General features: G+C 34.4%; 1 protein-coding gene across 2 annotated transcripts in view; it reads left to right on the plus strand.

Moving 5' to 3' along the window:
- The first annotated feature begins 1611 nt into the window (after positions 1-1611).
- LOC150092705 (uncharacterized) overlaps positions 1612-18569 on the plus strand; it is a 583346-nt gene continuing 566388 nt past the window's right edge. For both annotated transcript variants that reach the window (XM_090414335.1, XM_090414343.1), the window contains exon 1: positions 1612-1700. The gene's annotated coding sequence lies outside the window, so the exon portion shown is untranslated. The remainder of the gene's footprint in view (positions 1701-18569) is intronic.

Below are 18569 nucleotides of genomic sequence, written 5' to 3' on the forward strand. Positions count from 1 at the left end.
TTTTGAGGCGTATTTATGAAAAATCCGGCTTTCCGGGAGGAAAACATCTCCACCTTCACTCCGAACCGGCTACGTTACTGAAATTTAGTTACAATTTTTTAATAACGGTTCTTTTTACATAGACGATCGAGGAAACCAAATAATATAACATTTTCTACTAATTTTGATATATTTGCTATCGAACTTGAACGCATACGTGCTTTGTGAATATATTGAGTGGTAGAGTGAATGGCGTCTCTACTTTACAACCAACCGCTGTTGTTTGAATAAGTCCATGAATATTTGGAAAAGTCGTTAGATGGTAGGTGACTGTGAGGCCATTACCCAATTTACTGAGCTCGAAATGACTCGATAACTTGAAATTATGTGTCAGGTATTTTGTTTATATATATATATATATATATATATATATATAAACTAATGTAGCGAGTGTATTATATTTGTTAATCTCTTATATTCTTTCTTTCTTTCACTCTGAATGTTTTGAGGCGTATTTATGAAAAATCCGACTTTCCGGGAGGAAAATATCTCCACCTTCACTCCAAACCGGATGTGCGTGTACACACACACACACACACACACACACACACACACACACACACACACACACACACACACACACACACACACACACACACAATAGTTCTTTATCTCGGATCTGGCGTGAAAGTTATTTGAGAACTGTGCAACTCATTATCATGAAACGATTATACAGAAAAATCCGGAGAAATACGATATTACGATAGAAGAATTCTACTTTCTCATATTTCTTTATGGAATCTTTTAAACAAATGATCTATATAAATTTTATACATTTTCAGCAACAAACTTACTTCTTAGACCTCTTGGCCCTGACTGACTGCTTTATCGCGTTTTTAACCCCCCCCCCTCCCTCTCACTCTCTCTCTCTCTCTCTCTCTCACACACACACACACACACACACACACATACATACACACACACACACATTCGCGCTCGCGCGCATCTTAACAACCCAGATACCTAAAACTAGCTATCAAGATAACGAGATAATGTCTGATAACTTTCTCATTCGCATGAGTCAGACGTTTTCCCTGCACGAAGACCTCAATCACATTCCCTGTTGTGGTGATATTTTGCTGTTTTTCCAGAGTTTTTTAGGCGGGATGTTCTATACGAGGAAAGTGAACCTTAAAATAGTTAGTATTGGGAGCACAGTACTCCAGCAAACCCTTTCCACATATCACCAAGAAAGTTGCTGTCTATATTTAGCCACTCCATAACAGTTGCCAAAATGTCTGTCTCAGAGCGTCCCGATTTAAATCTCAGCTTCTCTGCATCCTTCTAGCCCTGCTTTCTAGCAGCTGATCTCTAATTGCAAAGTCAATGTTGCCAACCTTTCCAAAAAGAGTGACAAAAAAAACGGAAGTGTCGATATTTCTGGTCGTACGAGTCACTGGAAGCTTTGTTTCTAGCATGGCTGTTTTTATGGTTTCGCTAATTTTGGTGTCGCATAGTTAAAATTAGATCGACTGACGTCAATTTGTTGGCAAATTGGCGGACACTGGTCTTGGTGCCAACCCTATGGGAGTCAACGGCGCCTCCCGCATCGCTACAGCTTGGAGTTACTATGGCACATATCTCGGCTATTTCTTTCTCCACCTGTTGTGTTGTTGGATGTATTTTAGACCCCTTTGGACATAGTGGAGACTCCAAATTGAGTGAGTCATTCTCTCATTCCTCCATCAAAAGCCATGGTCATACTTCCGCCTTTAACTGGCGTTCAGAACCACAGTGGGAGGGAATTTTCTAGGTCACTGGTCTCCTAACAGACGCCAATTTGGAAAGCAGCTAGTTGAAACGGCAGTATGACAACGGCTGGCACTTCTTACTTAGCTGTTTGTTACTAACATTTTAAACTTTCAGTTAAAATCAGTTAAAAAGAGAGACCGATTTAGAAAGTTTTAAATGTCAAGGTCAGGTTATCCCATTTAGACATTACACACCTCTGTATCCAACTGTTTTATGGATAGTGGAATATTATTGACTCGAGTTTTAACGTTGAGCTTAAAGAAATATTCATAGTTATTAGATAGGGATTAAAGCAGAATGTCCATGAGTCTATAAATTAGAATTCACGTTTTATTTGTAGTAGCAGCAGTTGAATCTAAGCTTTCAACTTTTTCCACTTCACTCACTTTAATTTGTGCACTGCACTTTTATTTGCTAAATTTGAGGGAGAAGTTTCCGGATCATATTCAGATAACTACGAATATCATATTATATGCATATTATCAGTAAAACAAATTATACTTTTTTCATAATATTTCTTTTCATGCCGTCAAAATCTCTTTATGGTTAATAATATTAAAAATATAAACTTTTAGAATGTGTTTAAGCCTTGTTTACGGGATGATAGTGCATATATCAAAGAAGTTTAATTTGTTCTGAATCGTTTAATACATTTAGTGTCCATATTGTGTTAGTGTTAACACAATATGGACACTAAATATATTCAATACGTGATAAAATAAATGATATGTATTAAACGATTCAGAGCAAATTCAACTTTGATATATGGTACATATCTATCATCCCGTAAACAAGGCATAAACACATTCTAAAAGTTTACATTTTTAATATTATTAACCATAAAGAGGTTTTGACGGCATGAAAAGAAATATTACGAAAAAAGTATAATTTGTTTTACTGATAATATGCATATATCCATGATTCTCATCTTAGCGATCATCCTAATCTTACTCTACAAAATATTCCTATTCCATTACCTCTATCAAAGGCATGATAATAAGTGTGACAGCATTAGCATGCTTACTTTAGGCGTTTGCTCTCTCATTTCTTCACGTAATCATCAGTACTTATGGATTCTTTCCAGCTATGATACACTAAGCTTTATTTATTTATTGTAAAACAAAGAAGTTACAGAATAAGTGTAGTTATGAACTACACACCCAATGATTCTATAACTTCTTTATTAAAACTCTTCGTTCAGTTGACAAATGCATTCTTCTTACCTAAAATCATTAAACATTAGGGGATCATCTGATATTCTTATTACCATTCAGGTCATAAGTAGAATTTGTATGAAGCAAAAATCAACAGCACATATTATTATTTTATTATTATTATTATATTACTGAAATATTATTTTTGGTAGTTAACCCACAGGAACAGCTATAGTAAGTAGAATAAACTTCATCAGATTATCAAATTCTTCCATTGTAAAGTGTATAAGATTGAAGTCGTGGCTTCTGCACTTGAGTGCCACCCTCAACTAGGTCGTTATCAGCTCATCGACTGAAGTCATTTGCCAATAAACATCAAACGTTAGGTTTGGTAATCTTTACAGTATTAGTAAGTCGTTTGTCTTAGACGGTGATTAAGAAGAAAAATCTTTCTGATTTCTGTTTACTTAAAATAGCATAAATAAACGCTACTTGTAAACATTTTAAAACATTTTATAAAAACATAAAATAAAAACTAGTTTTAATAGTGGTTATTCCGGCTATTTTAAGTAGACATGTTTTACCCAGTTTTAAATATAGCAGTTTATATTCTCGCGAATATTAAAAAGAATTCAGTTTTAATGCAAATCAATATTGTTTAAATATAATTCTGATATTAAAAGAAAGGATGATAAATTATTATTTGTAGGAAGTAGCAAAACAATACACATACCTTTAAAACTTAAAAGTTTCGAAAGTAACTTAGAGGTTATGAGAATATAATCTTCAACATGAGAATTGCTCTAGTATTGGATAACTTAAAAAATGAACTCTCTGAGAAGTTCCTTTATTTGCCTTTTAGTGATGATTTTTATTTAAGGGTTTCACTGACCTGGTAGCTGTTTCAGATTTCTTTTCTTTCTAATCACAGACCAAGCAGGAATCCTCTTAAGAATAATAACTCTTCTCTATACCATTAAATCTCTTGTCTGAATGTTTCTTCTATGGTTGCAATTGTAATCCGGAGCATTTTGCCCTACGAGGTATTTTAGTATTTTTAGTAAACGTAGGTAGCATAGATGGGAACTAGTAAATAAATTAACATACAGCCTGTGAAGACTACAGTTGATGTATGATACCTATAATATTATACATCTACTGCCTGAAACAAAATCTCAGATTTTTCTCTATGATTATACCGAAGTTCATAATACCTATAAATGATCATCACTTCATTCAACTTAGATTTCGACAAACTCATAAAAAGATTATCACATACTCAAATGGTTGTCGTGCTTTTTCAGTGCTTTCTAAAGTTTTGATTTTAAAATTATTTCCAATCTTTCTTCATCCCTTTCGCGTCTAAGTCTAATCCCACTTTCCATCTTTCTACGCATTTTACTGGTCTGTGGTAATATGAGCAGCGTATTTTAGATCATTCTTCCTTCAACATGACTATACAAGTTCATGCGCCTTTCTTGAACGCACTGATGTCTGCATCCGACGTGCCTGTTCATCTCAAAGATAGTCCTTTTCATTTCACTATACAAACCAAAGCCGAATTTTCCCACATAATTTTCTTCACTTTTTTCGCTATAGCTCCTACTGTTTGACATGGTGCATTCACATGGAATAGATGGTTTCTTGTCACGTGTTGAAAAAGATATGGGTCTGTTCAGTAAAACTGCCCAATGTAGAAAACATCGTAATAACCAGATGTGTTGTACACTCGTTGGGACATCCTATCAGGCACAACGACCGTAACCATTTCACCTTCATATTTCGCAGTTGGGATAATGCGCTCTAAGATATGGCAGTGTCCAGAAGTTTGACCTACCGGTATTATTAAAAAAAAAAAAAAAGAAGTGTATCATGATTCGTCTCTCAATATCACAGGCTTCTAACGCACAACGGACCATTCACGATGTTTTTTACACCAGTGTAGTACGTGAGTTTTGGCTTATGTACAACAGCGCTTTCTCTTTATATAGCGTCCTACTACTAATATGAACCCCTAGAGTCTTTGAACTCCTGTTTGAACGTTTGCACATAGAACTACCAAGATTCCGGTATACCATTCTTCAGAGCATCTTTTTGTCCCTTGATGTTAGCTTTCTAGAGCTATCCGTTTCCTGTCTGAGAAGGTACCCCTTCACTTCCATTACATGATAACGTTTCCTTCAATTGGTTTTGCATGGTGTCATTGATGTCTGTAATACCTCTTTTGGGAAAAAAAGGTGTTATTATAGGAACTTTTTACGTGCCACTGATCGTATACAGCTCTACAGTCAACTTCAGAAATATATCTTTTATAACAGACTGTGAAACGGGAATGCACATATCAGTATACTTTATTATAAAACAAGCGTTCTAATACTTATTTCGTTATATTGTACGTTGCACAAACAATAGAAACGTGTGCTTGATCGAATTGGTCTTTCATTAAAAATCAAGACTCCTTTGTTCTGCCGTTAATATTTCAGCCTTCTAAAGCTCTCCTATCTACATTATTCCCTCCATATATTGTTCTTTTCCTACCATTTTCTTGCTTCGCTAATGTTTAATTTCCGGTTCTGTTTAGGTAATGCTGTATATGATATTAGATTAGCTCTGCTTACACCTTCCTGATTATTAACAATGTCAAGTTCTTTTCTGATATCTTCATTTTAATATGGTTCTGCCACTGGTACCATTTTGTTCATTCCCCATGCTTTATTCAAAACTCTCATATCCGTCCCCAGTAACTGTTCTATTTTTAACCTGCCTCTATTTATGTATGTTATAACTGGAGTCTTTTAATTATCAAAACTACATAAATTTTACTTTTTTAATATCAATCTCGCGTACGAAAGATTGCTAAACCTATAGCATATCATCATCCTGTGAGAACAACAACAGCTGAAGGAGAAAGTATTAACTGTTGATGTTTAGGAGAAGACCTCCACGTGACGTCTAAAGAATGCAAAGCACCAACTGGGTATTTTTGGACCAATATTTAATCCTTACCTTCTTATGGCTGTTTCCGTTATATAGTATCCAGTTGGATGTTGAACGAATGAGGTTGATCTGGGAAATTGGGACGTAGCTTACCAAATTTTATTCTTTATCAGATGAAAATGCATATACATTATAACGGTAGAACAAAATCTTGCAATATTACAATGAAGTTTTCAGATTTCATATTGCATCCTGTCTCAAAAATGGAAGATGTATCTATACTTTATTAATATTCATTCATTTGAGCTCAGTTAGTTTCAACATAATGAAAATTCACTCACTGCTTCACTATCTGGAAACTGCTTGCCTAACTATGATGGAAACTTCTCCGCATTTTGATATGGTTTCCGCCATAGCTTTCCACAAGAGATCTTTTCGCTCATATCATATGCATGTGGACAATTTTATGAAAAGTTTTCGCGAAATGAACGTCATTACTTTTGATATCTCCATAACACAATGTCAAGCAGAGAGCAACTCCCATCATATAGTATTTATCCTGCATTTTGTAGCTATATGTGCAATTTTTTCTCATTTTGTTTTATTATAAATTGCATTTATACCGGAATTTACTAATTACATTACTCTGCACTCCTTCCCATTTCTTCAAAATGACTTAAGAAATCAACCACCAACTCCTCTTAAAAGCCAAGTTCTGTCAAGAAAGAATCTTCTTCACCTAATGTCATAACTCCTGGCTTATCTTAATGAAAATGGTACACGTATTTTGACGACATCTTTGCGATTTGGAATGGTTCTTTTTTTATCCTTATCTGAAAAATTTTGTCTCGAAAACGAGCAGTTCATCCTAGAATACTGTTCGCTTTAAGAAAATAAAAAGAAAAGTTTAATCAATTAGTCTCTTTTGGATCTGCTGATTATTCTTCATTAACGGATGGAGGGTTTTACTTCTGTGCTATCCTGAAGAAAACTCACAGGATTTTATATCCATGCATTGTCTCATCATCATCCTGTTCAGAAAAGTTGCATTATTAAAACCTTATACAGATGACTTGCTACATCATGATTACAATGCATTAAACCATCATTCTTCACCAATTGTTTCAGTGAGACCTTTATTATCAGTGCATTAAACAGTTATATGATTCCTGCTTTTTTTTTTTTTTTTTTTTTTTTTTTTTTGCTAGAAGAAATTTCTCGCATTCCACTTCCATATGTTTTAAAGGAATATCTTAACGTCATATTACCCATAAAGCATAGTTTGCAATTTTTATAAGCCTGAATCCGAACAAGTTTTTCTGTTATCTAAACGTGGACCACTATCAGAGAAATTAAACAAAGATTTATAAAACAAAAAGTGGGAAGTTAAAAACATGAGATAATGTACGTACGATAATCTTTCGCCCTTCATGGTGGCTGAGATTGCTATATAAAAATACGCCATGTTTTTTTCTCTTTTGACTTACCTTTCCATCCGATATTACGTGTAAAACTGAATATCTTGTTCTTCATTATTTCTCAAAGTGTGATATGAAATATTCAGGCAGTTGAACTTGTTTAGGAATTCTTAGTAATGACCTACTTATTTATGCTTTAGCTGTGCGACCTATTTTTTTCATTCAAGCAAACTAACTGCATGGGATGAAAAAATAACTTGGCTATTTTGAGCTTGTCGAATTATTTAGTTTGTTGCGTACTGAAAAAAAAAGCGTGGGTGATTTACTCAGTATTCACATGACGTGCTCTATAATTTCATATGCTGTAGTTACACTGAAACACGTGAAGTCTACACGTGATAAATCGAGAGTTTACTCGCCCACGTTAAGTGATGTATGTTTATGTTAAATTCAGTTCCCGGGGAAAATAAGAAATGCAGAAAGTTTACACGCACGAAAAAAAAATTTTTTTTTCACTATTTTTGTACCTCTTTTTTTCACCATTACTAATTTGGAAGTCGTGAAAGGAATAGTAAGATTAACTTTCTACTTTCTAATGCTGTTACTATTATTAATTCCTTTTGGTATACACACGCATTCTTCGTTATTTAAGATAAAAAAAAAGTGGTTAGGCAACTTGACAAATGTGCATAGCAGACGAAATGACACACTACACGTGAGGCCGCTGACATCATCGACTAGCTTGTGCGCTTTATTCATGAATGAACAATAAATCCGTATGGAAGATGATTCAAAATAGAGAGTTATTTTCACTCTTCATACAACACTAGAGCAAAGCGCGATATTGGTGACAGTCTTACTTTTACATTTTTAGTATAGGTACTAAACTAAATAAATAAGTTGCGCGTGCATGTGTGTGTGGGGGGGGGGATTAATTTCTTTCTGCTTTAGAGCTTTCTTATTGTGCATCTGATGGAGAATTTTAAGATTTTTATGCTATGATGCTGCTAGTTCCTTGCTCTGCTAGTTCTTGAGTATTTTCGGCAGGAATTTCTTTTTATCGTTGGATTCGCGTGTCCAAAGCATTGGAAGAATAACGTGTGCTTTTTGATTGAAAACAACTATACTAATCCCATCTGTATGATTTGAAGAACATATATAAGTGAATTTAATTGAAGATTTCTTCTCACAGAAACTAGAATATTTCCTCTCAAAGCAGATGTTGCTCGAAAAACATGTGCACATAATTAGACGAAATACATTAATTTGTAACCTGTCTTTTTATAATCCTACAATCTTAATCCGTGCTGTAATCCCATGGCAGCTATTAAAACATGGGTAAAACGATTCGTTCAGTGGTTTTCGACAAATTTTACGTATTTTTTTCAACGGTCCCGTTGCAGCGACAGTAGATGTTTTTTTCTTACAAAACCATGCGAAAACACTCGCATTAATAGACGTAATACACAAAAACCATGAAAAATCCAGATTAATGGAATGGAATGGCTAAAATAATAATATGTCGTGTTAAAAGCCACACTGCATCTGGTGTTTATAAAGTATAGCAATTGTGATAAACATGTTCATGACCAGTTCCGCAACTACGATGGGCGATCGCATAATTCATACCGATCTCTGCAAGTTTCATATAAACCTTACAGTTTATATGAAACTACAGTTAAAAAAAAAAAAAAAAGTTTTACTTGCCATTTTGCTTCAGATAGTGAATCTGAATCCAAACTTCAAAATAATGAGGACCCTGGCATTCAATACGCCCTGCATAATGATGGAGAGAACTCTACGGCTGGAAACATGCTTTATTACTACCTGAATTTGCAGCTGTAAAGGATTAAAATAAAACTATGTAAATAAATATTATTATATTGTTATGATATATACTATAATTATATGCTATATATTATGCTAAATAAACGCCTTTTTAAAAAAATATACGAGTTGGTTCGCCTGGCAAAAAGTGCTCCAAGGACAGAAATTATTATTATTTTTTTTTAATAATTAATTTTCGTAAAGACGTGCATACCACGCGGAACTTGACTTGCGTTTGGCGGTTGGACGTTGATACCTATTCGCAAATCTTGATGATTATTTCAAACACCAGTATGCAATCCCTCTGGCATACAATTTTCAGTGTGCTGCTTTTTTTGTCCGTCAGACTAAGACTATATCCACCGAGTTTATAAAAATAACATTTGAATGTTATTTTCATTAAGCAATTGTACTATAATTTCTATAAGCTTCATGCTTAATATTCAGTATTACAGCAGAATTTTTCTCGAAGAGGTTTTTTTTTTTTTTGTAATAAAAGCCGCAAGAAAAATTTGAGATAGTTTTAAGAAAGTAACACGAAGTTCTGCAGGAATTATTTCTGCAGCTTTAGCAAAGAAGAACGTATAACAAGAAATAAAAAAAAAACTTTTAAAAGCTCAAAAACAACAATACATCTATTAGATCTTTCTGTTAAAAATTTAAAAAAAAATCACCAATAGGTTGCTTCCTATGTTCTTTACTTCCTATCCCCCCCCTTCTCCTTCGAATCTATTGCATCCTCTGCTTAGTTTCTATTGTTTTATTTTTGTTTGTTGTTTTTTAGATTTTTTTATGGATTGCTGAAACCTTGAAAAATGTATTTTTCTTACTGTATTTACTCTCTGTTAACTCCTGGTTTCTTACTTTTACTCTAATAATCGCATCCATGATATCAGTAAACATCTTCTTACTAATTCAAACTAATAATATTCATTGCTTTGAATTTTTTTTCTTTTTGATACAAGTCTCCTGATGGCAGCATTTTTCCGACTGTTCTGAAGGTTTGTGCATCAGACCTAACTGTTATTTTGTGTCACCTTTTTTCATACTTTCCTATTTTACTAATATTTATGCCCTGCTTGGAAATTAGCCAATCTCTGACTTCTGTGACCGAGTTGCTGGTTTTCTTTCTGCTATGTGCAGTGCTTGGTGAATATTTATTCTCAAACTTTGCACCTAACTCATACAGTACATGTTCCTTCTCTCTCTCTCTCTCTCTCTCTCTCTCTCTCTCTCTCTATGATTTGACAAACTTTACACTTTACAAGTTACCGAAATGTTTAGAATATCTACTTCTACTATCAAAAATTCTGATCACCAAACTATTCTAACAACTTTGTTAATTTCATTGCTTGCAAAACTTTGAATTATGAGATTTATAAGATTTAGCCTCTTGTACTTGAGAATAACTGCAATCTTCAGAGTTTCTAGGCAGCAACATATTTCTCAGTATCCAAGAAATTTGGTTTTCTCTTTCACTTAAAGGATTATTTTACCTCTGAACAACTCTTAACGCTATACGCTGAACACCCTCCCCTGGGATGAGCTGTCATAAAAATAGCTCAGTGTTTGAAATATTTAGGTAAATACCGTACACGATTTCCACAAAAAATGCACATTTTAAGTGCAAATATTTTTCCAAAACCATATTGTTCATGGAAATATGTTCACCTTCTGAATGGATATGGTCGTCCCTTCCTAATCAGTAAGTTCAAGATAGCAAGTTCAGGAAAAATCACAGTGTATTTTATGACACATTAAATTTGATTTAGCGATTTCTCTTCATTTCTTCTCCTCACTAGACAAGAGAGAAACATTATCTTTGCTGATAATGACTAGAGTACTGACAAAGTATCACATTTGTAAAAGTATAAAATAAGTTATCCCCGATGTGTCATAAGTTTAAGGTCATAACTGAGCATATCCTGGGTACTCGTGTACATGCTTCCAAAATGTAACCATTATTATTCTGCAGTAGTCATAGACTGTAATTGAGAGGAAGGGACAGTTTTATGTTCAAGATCTTATCATGGCGTTTATTGGGTTGTTATGGTAAGAGCTACCAGGACACATACCTCTGTCAAGCAGGTATCCTGTCCATCTTATACTCCTATCCGCAACTGCAACTGACACATTCTCTTCACCAGACAGTAGTGTAAATGTCATTGCAAATAAGTCTGTGTGAGATAGAAGTAAAGGTATATTAAGTCGTGTTACAGGTCATGACAGTAATGACTTTATCGTCTTTATCTAAGATTCTCTGCTTTCTGTATACTTTTATGAAGTATCCTTAATCAATATCTATACAAATCATCCATTGAGTTCCCAGTGCAACAGCCAGCGATGTCATTCAAATTATTTTTCTTTATTTGGGACAACTATGGTAACTTGGTTGTTACGAAACTAAACGATGAGTCTTTTTGCTGATCGATGCATCGGACTTATAAAAACGTGACAAATGTGGGACAGCCAGATGTATTGCAACATAAAACGATTACTAGTATATAATTATCGATATAGACGCACCTTGCATTAATTTTGTATGAATGCAAGGTACTATTAAAGTTCATAACTATTTTCTGTATATGTTTAGGCATGCCCGTCTGCACTAAACTGGAAGTTCTCTCTTCGATTTAATCTCTGCCCTTCCCATTTTTTTGTTCATTAAAAGAACGATACCTCCTCAGATCTCTTAGCAAATTTTGATTAAACCTTTCGTGATTGTTGCTAAGCTCAGTCAAATCACTCTTAACCGACAAACGTGGGAATCCATGTTCAAATATCTATTGGTTGAAGAACGGAAACGCTATCCATCCGACCAAAGTCGTCAAGGGCTCAGTTCTTGAAAGCCGTCACTGTAGCATGGATGTTTGTGAATATCTTTAGGATTGGATATGATTTTCGTCTTCCGAAGTGAAACGTTTACTTCTCTTACTGGAGGCCCGAAGTGTCTTGAAAATGTTGTGTATTTTTCTCTAGAATTTTTCAACTATATTCAATTACGAGATTTGACACATTAACTTATACAATGCGGCATCTAATCATAAACCATGACTTCTCCATCTAGTCCTAAAGCATTACTTTTTCAAAATTATCAAGTAATTTTATTAATGCAATACATCTGGTCTTTTCACCCCTCTGTGCATGGGATATCACAGCATCTGCAAATACAGTAATTTTACCTTTATATCATTGTTCTCCAAAACACCATTTGCTACTTTTATAAAGAACAATACAACAAAATACTTTCGTGACATGTTTTATGTACCGTTCTTTGACTACACGAATTTGATATCCATGATTATGTTTTCTCTACTTTAATTTCTTTCAACTGACATAATAATGACAAAGTTTAGCCGGTTATGCTACTTAAAAACTTTTACACTCCAAGAACATCACATACTCACGTCCTCTGAACTTTGAAACGTCCACTATCCATCTATCGTTTTCATTATTTTTGAAGAATACGTAATTGGTAATCAGTCCTTCTTTTCCATTTCCCTTTCTAAAATCGAACTGCTTTTCAGGAAAACCTTTCCTTACTGCATTTCTAATGCTCATTATATTCCAATTCTTTGCATAATAATACAATAAGATTATCCTTCTTCAACTGCCGTGCTCTTTCCCTGATTCTCATTTATATATCTGAACTATAATCCCTGTTGTCCAGTTGTCAGATTTAATCTTCCAGACCATTCTGCAAATACCACACAATTTTTAATCATACGCTACAAGCAATCACGACTAGCTCTTTAGGAAACCCATCCACCCCCTGGGATTTTCATTCTCATTTTCTTAACACGTGTGTAACCTCCCAGTGTCCCTTTCCGGTACGCATGCATACACATGCTCCATCTGCTTATTTTCTTCACTATTTAACAAATCACTAAAATGATGTTGCCATAATTTTCTAATTTCCTTTCTATCAGTGAGTAAATTAACCTCTTCATTAAGTAAATTCTTTAAATAAATCCATTTCTGCACTAACTTATATGTATTCTTTCCACTATTATCTTCCTTCAACCTATTTCTAAATTACCAAAATTCAGATTAGCATTTCATGTGCCTTTTCCTTACTCTTTCCTTCTCTTTCACTACCGTTTTTCTCGTTATAAACATTCACATCATCAATTTCCATTTATTTCTTTTATCTACTACTATTTACCTTCTTCAATCCACCGTTCTAATTTTTTATTTTCACCATTCCTCTCACGCTATTTTTTCTTTTTTTTTTTTTTGGCGTTTAACATTCACTTCCCGAAATTTTTTCAGTTCTTTCTTTACATTATCTCTCATAAATCCAGAGCTATAGCTCTTCGGTTACATTTAAAATACTTTTTCCCCTTAGGTAACTTAATATTAAGCTTTTTACTTTTTATCGTCCTTTTCTCTCATCCATATCAATTCTGAAGATAGCAACATTGAATCTGCAATCTTCATCCAAGCCGAGAGGAGAAAAATATTAACAGCTGTCATTATCATGATATATTATTTATTAATAATGGAATAATCTACTCCAGATTTATATTTGCTGTCCTAACTACTTTGCAATAAATATAGATTTGCCTTTTTCCACCTTTGAAACAATTTTTCAAGCTAAATCAAGTAGCCGTTGTCCTTCATTTCGTACCCCAAATCCAATGATTTTAATATCGTGTTCTATCTTTTTAAACTTGAGAGTTAAAAATAGCTTCATATCCATACTTTCTCTTTCCTTAAAGACTGCACTAGCGAACAAATTAATCAAAATACTCACATTTTAAAGAAAAATTTTAATTTCGCAAAAAAAACTATAAAAATTAAACTTTAACTTTACTTAATAATTTATATGTGCTCCTCTGTTGTTAATAAGTTGATAATTTGCCTCGGCACGGACTCTACCAACGTACAACATATTTTTCTTATTTCTCTATCTCAAAACTATACTTTTATAATGGATTGTATTAAGTTATCCTTTGTATCACAATTTAATTTTCCCATTCTCTTTTTCACTATGGCCCACAAATGTTCTATTGGTTAACGTCAGGAGAGTGACTTGGATGTTGGAAGCAATTGGATGTTGTGTTTTTTTAAGAACTCTTTCACTTTTGCTGAAGTGTGCTATGGAGCGAGATCCAGTTGGAAGATGCGTTCTTTGTATTTCTGGATCTGTGGGACCACTCTTTTCTCCAATATTTTTATGAACTGGTCACTTTTCATCATACCGTCAATAGACACAAGTGATCCTAGACTGTCATGCGTAAAACAATCTCATAACATCTGTTTAGCTGCGTGTTTAGGAGCTTGTTGAAGTGAGAGGGAGAAGTCTTCTCAGTCGCTGATTTGAGAACATAGGGTACTCGCTCTCCTTGGACAAAGAAATGGATCTCATCTGAAAATATGACTTTCTTCCACTTCTCAACAGTCCATTCTTTGTACACTTTCTCACACTGGCGCCTCTTTTTCTGCATAGCCTTCGTCAAACAGTTGTTTCTTTTTAGAAACGTTAATCCTACTAGATTCCAAGTCTCTATTTAAGTCTACAGCAGACAATCTTGGATTTATTTGCTTTTCCTAACATGTAACCGATCTTGAGTAAGTGTAATTTTCCTTTTTGGTCCATATTTTCCTTTTCTGTCAAGTGAAAAAGTAGAAAAGGTACCTGTCTTCCTAAGTCTCTTTAAAATCGCATTAACAGTACCCAAATCAACACCACACTCATGGCAATTTGTCTTTGAGTCATGGATATGTGCTGAGAAAGAGTATACATGTTTTTGAATGCTTTCTTGGAGATGTATCCATTTTATCGGTACACAAAATGAATAAAACACTACGAATGTCAACTTTACACTATTAAAACGCACAACACTATTAATAAACATTGCAGAGACAGTTAAAACATGCAGCACTCAACCAAAATAGTGAACTAAAACCAAAACTGAAAACAGTAAACCTAAACCTAAACCGAAATTATTGTGAACTGAAACATAAACCAAAAACTTCACGAAAATTTGGCTTGTTCGCTACTGTATCTTCTTCTCCATCCCTAGCCGTTTGGATGTACATGACTAATGTATCAAAGAAACATTCCACAGAAAGCAGTCATATGCTCCGTTATGTTCTCTCCAATTCCTTCCAGTTAAGAATTATATTATCATTATTTCGTCACTGATGGTTAATCTCCGGTTCGTTTATTTTTTCCGGATTAGTAGAAAGATTATTCTCTTGAATATTATCACTAATCCCTATCAGCACACCTTATCAGTTAGTATCATTGTGCAGTTTTAGGATTCAAAGTTTTCTCTCGTTTATGGTTGAGTTTTTATTAGGATTCAAAGTTTTCTCTCGTTTATGGTTGAGTTTTTATTAGGATTCAAAGTTTTCTCTCGTTTATGGTTGAGTTTTTATTAGGATTCAAAGTTTTCTCTCGTTTATGGTTGAGTTTTTATTAGGATTCAAAGTTTTCTCTCGTTTATGGTTGAGTTTTTATCTTAATTGCAAATAATATTGTTGGAAATGTATAGACATAAACTTTTGATCTATATGTGTAGAATACCTTCCTTCGAAGTATGCATGAAGTAAGAATAGTAAAATGTATATAAACATATAAACATGCAATCTAAATATATCACTTAATAATAAAATCATTGAAAATTTAAATGTAGGTAGTATTTATTTCATTATTATAAATTTTCTTCCGCTTTTTTTTTCCTGAATCGTGGGGAAAAGAAAGTTATTTTTCCACTATAATTTTTATTAGCTACACTTGAAGGCCTTTTTGGAAGTGTTACTTTTCAGCACTTTAAGAACATCTGTTGCTGGTTAACCTTCTGAGCATTAAAACCTCCTGAGCCCGTTCAAACCTCCATGAAGTTACGTGACTCGTATGGGTTCATCCATTTCTCAAAGATCTTTGATGTTTCATTTTAAAAAGAAATGTCATTTTTGAATGACTGAATTCAAAAATTCATTTTGAATTCATAGTTCGGACCTTCACCACCCTCTCCGCATGCATTCCATTCACTTACCAATCCATAAGCAAAAACCACTTCTTATTCCTTTTAACAAATTATATATATCTATTGTATCCTCTTCCCATTGTTTATTGCCATCCTGGTGGTCAGATGTCTGCACAGTATTCCAGATGCTGGTTGATCAATGCCTTATACAATAGTTCAATCACTTCCTTATTCCTCATCCCCCAATAATGAGAGATTTTTAATCTCGCAAATGAAGTAACTGGTCGGAGAAGTTTACAGATAATAAACCGGCCTCATAACCTTATTTGTTTCAGACGTAATTCCATCCATCCAGCCAACCAACTTCCTAAAATCGACTTTTAGTGATTATCTCATTATGTTAGCGGTGCTCTTAGTTAAGATTGCAACGTTTGCAATATATTTCCAAATTTCATAAACCCTCTCCTAATCCATTTTCTCCTGCATCTGAACATTTCCACGTAGTGTATTCTGTATTCCAGTTCTCTGACCAAATGCAGAACCTCACATTTGATCTATAAATCCAGCTTATCCCAATTAAAAAAAATAACACCGCGAAGGTTATATATGATTAAATAGGCAAGGTGAAAGTAAGCTTTCTTGTCAAGTAATTTTCATCAATAACATATGTAAGACATTTTAATCTTGGAATTAACATCTCCAATATTTTTTAGTCATTTGTAATCCTGATATATTGATGGGGAGGTGAGCCAAAGTAACTCTTTTTGTGTAGTTGTGTGACGGTTCTACCCTAGATACAGAGATCCACAAGTCTTAAACTTACATCACAAATGAATTCTTTATTAAATCGAAAAATCAACTCTAGTATTATATTTTTAGAGTGGCCGGTATAGTAGATAGCGAGCGTTGCACAATAACCATTCAAGATCCAGTAAAAGTACTTTGAAATTAATGTGTGAGTCTGTTATCTAGTTGTGTGTGTATATATATGGAAGTTTTTATTTTCTGGATGCGTGACTAGATGATCACATCACCTGCTTTTAGAGCAGTAATGCTTATCTTGTACGTTCTTTCCCCATATTGACGAAAGTGTGTTTATTTTCATGTATCATGTAATTAGAGTGATCTACACTACCTGTTTCTTGTTATCTACACTGCCTGTTTCTTGTTATTATTAATGCCCTACTATTGCGAAAACAGACGGAATTATTTTTAAGTGGATAATAAACATTATAGAGATAAAATGAAATAATTATTATATAATTTTCTGCACTTCATCGCTGACATATTTTTATTATCTCACTTCATCGGTGTATCTCAGTTTCGGTTTTCATTCCTTGATTTTGCAAAACTTCTTTGCTTCTCAGAAATCCCTTTTTAAGAGTATATAATTAAGACATTCAGTTCTTTTTTTTTACATAACGAGGTATAATGTTATATAACGTGACTTAAACCTCTTAAGAAAACACTTCTCTACATGGCGCCATCATTTCACATGTTAGGCCTGACATTCTTTTATGTAGTAGTTTGTCCTGAAAAGGCGTTAATCCATTGACGACGGTTTCGTAGGTCTTCTTTCTCATCATGGGTTAATATTACCTAAGGAGAAAGACAGATGTCACGCCCTGTCATGTGGTCGACAGTTTGGAAAACTGCCACAACGAGGCGCTGATTTCGCTTCACTTTCCGTTTCTCTCTCGCTTAGTTCCGTTTCTCTGAAACTTCTGCACTGGTTTTTGAATTTGAGAGAGCAAGGGAGGGAGAGAGAGAGAGAGAGAGAGAGAGACGAAAAATATTAATTTTCTGTTCTAATTTTAGAGAAATCCTTTCTGTGTCTTCCTGGTCTCAACTGCTATATGGCAGCCTCTGATATGTCACGGTTCCCTACTTACCCTTTTCTTTCTCTCTCATTTCCACGCCAGTGATGAGGTGCAGGGGCAATTCTAATCTAGCCCTCCAAACATATATTTAGAATGGTGCTGCTAATGACGTCGGCCTTAGGATTTGATTTCAACCATATTACAGTGATGTTGTAGCCAGGTTTGGGGCTGAAAGGGCGTACAGTGAACGCTGCTGCGGAATCTGATCACAGATGTTACACTTGTCGCCGCTGCTATTCCTGGTATGAGAATATTCCCCCGAGGAATGCCGCCCTTAAGCGTAGGTTATCATGAATCGTTCGCTCGCTCGCTCTCCAGCACTCAGCACCAGCAAACTAACTGAAGCTTGTCACGTGCGTGTGTAGACTGGCGACATCTGGCGAGCAATACATCAAGTGGGTGACATTCAAACAACGAGATACTGTCGAACTCATTTGTTGGATGTTTAAAGGATACACTGGAACATCTCTGTATCCACCACTGAAATAAGTCTAATCGTAGACTTATTTCAGATCCTGAATAAGCATTCAAATTAAGGATGAATAAATAACAAGAAATACACTAAGTAGTGCACGGTATTATACAACAAGAATCACAATATACTGATATTAAAATTATATTGCA

This window comes from Typopeltis vanoorti, chromosome 25 (genome assembly GCF_054136105.1).
Source record: "Typopeltis vanoorti isolate ZY-2024b chromosome 25, IOZ_Tvanoo_1.0, whole genome shotgun sequence".
Lineage (NCBI taxonomy): Eukaryota > Metazoa > Arthropoda > Arachnida > Uropygi > Thelyphonidae > Typopeltis > Typopeltis vanoorti.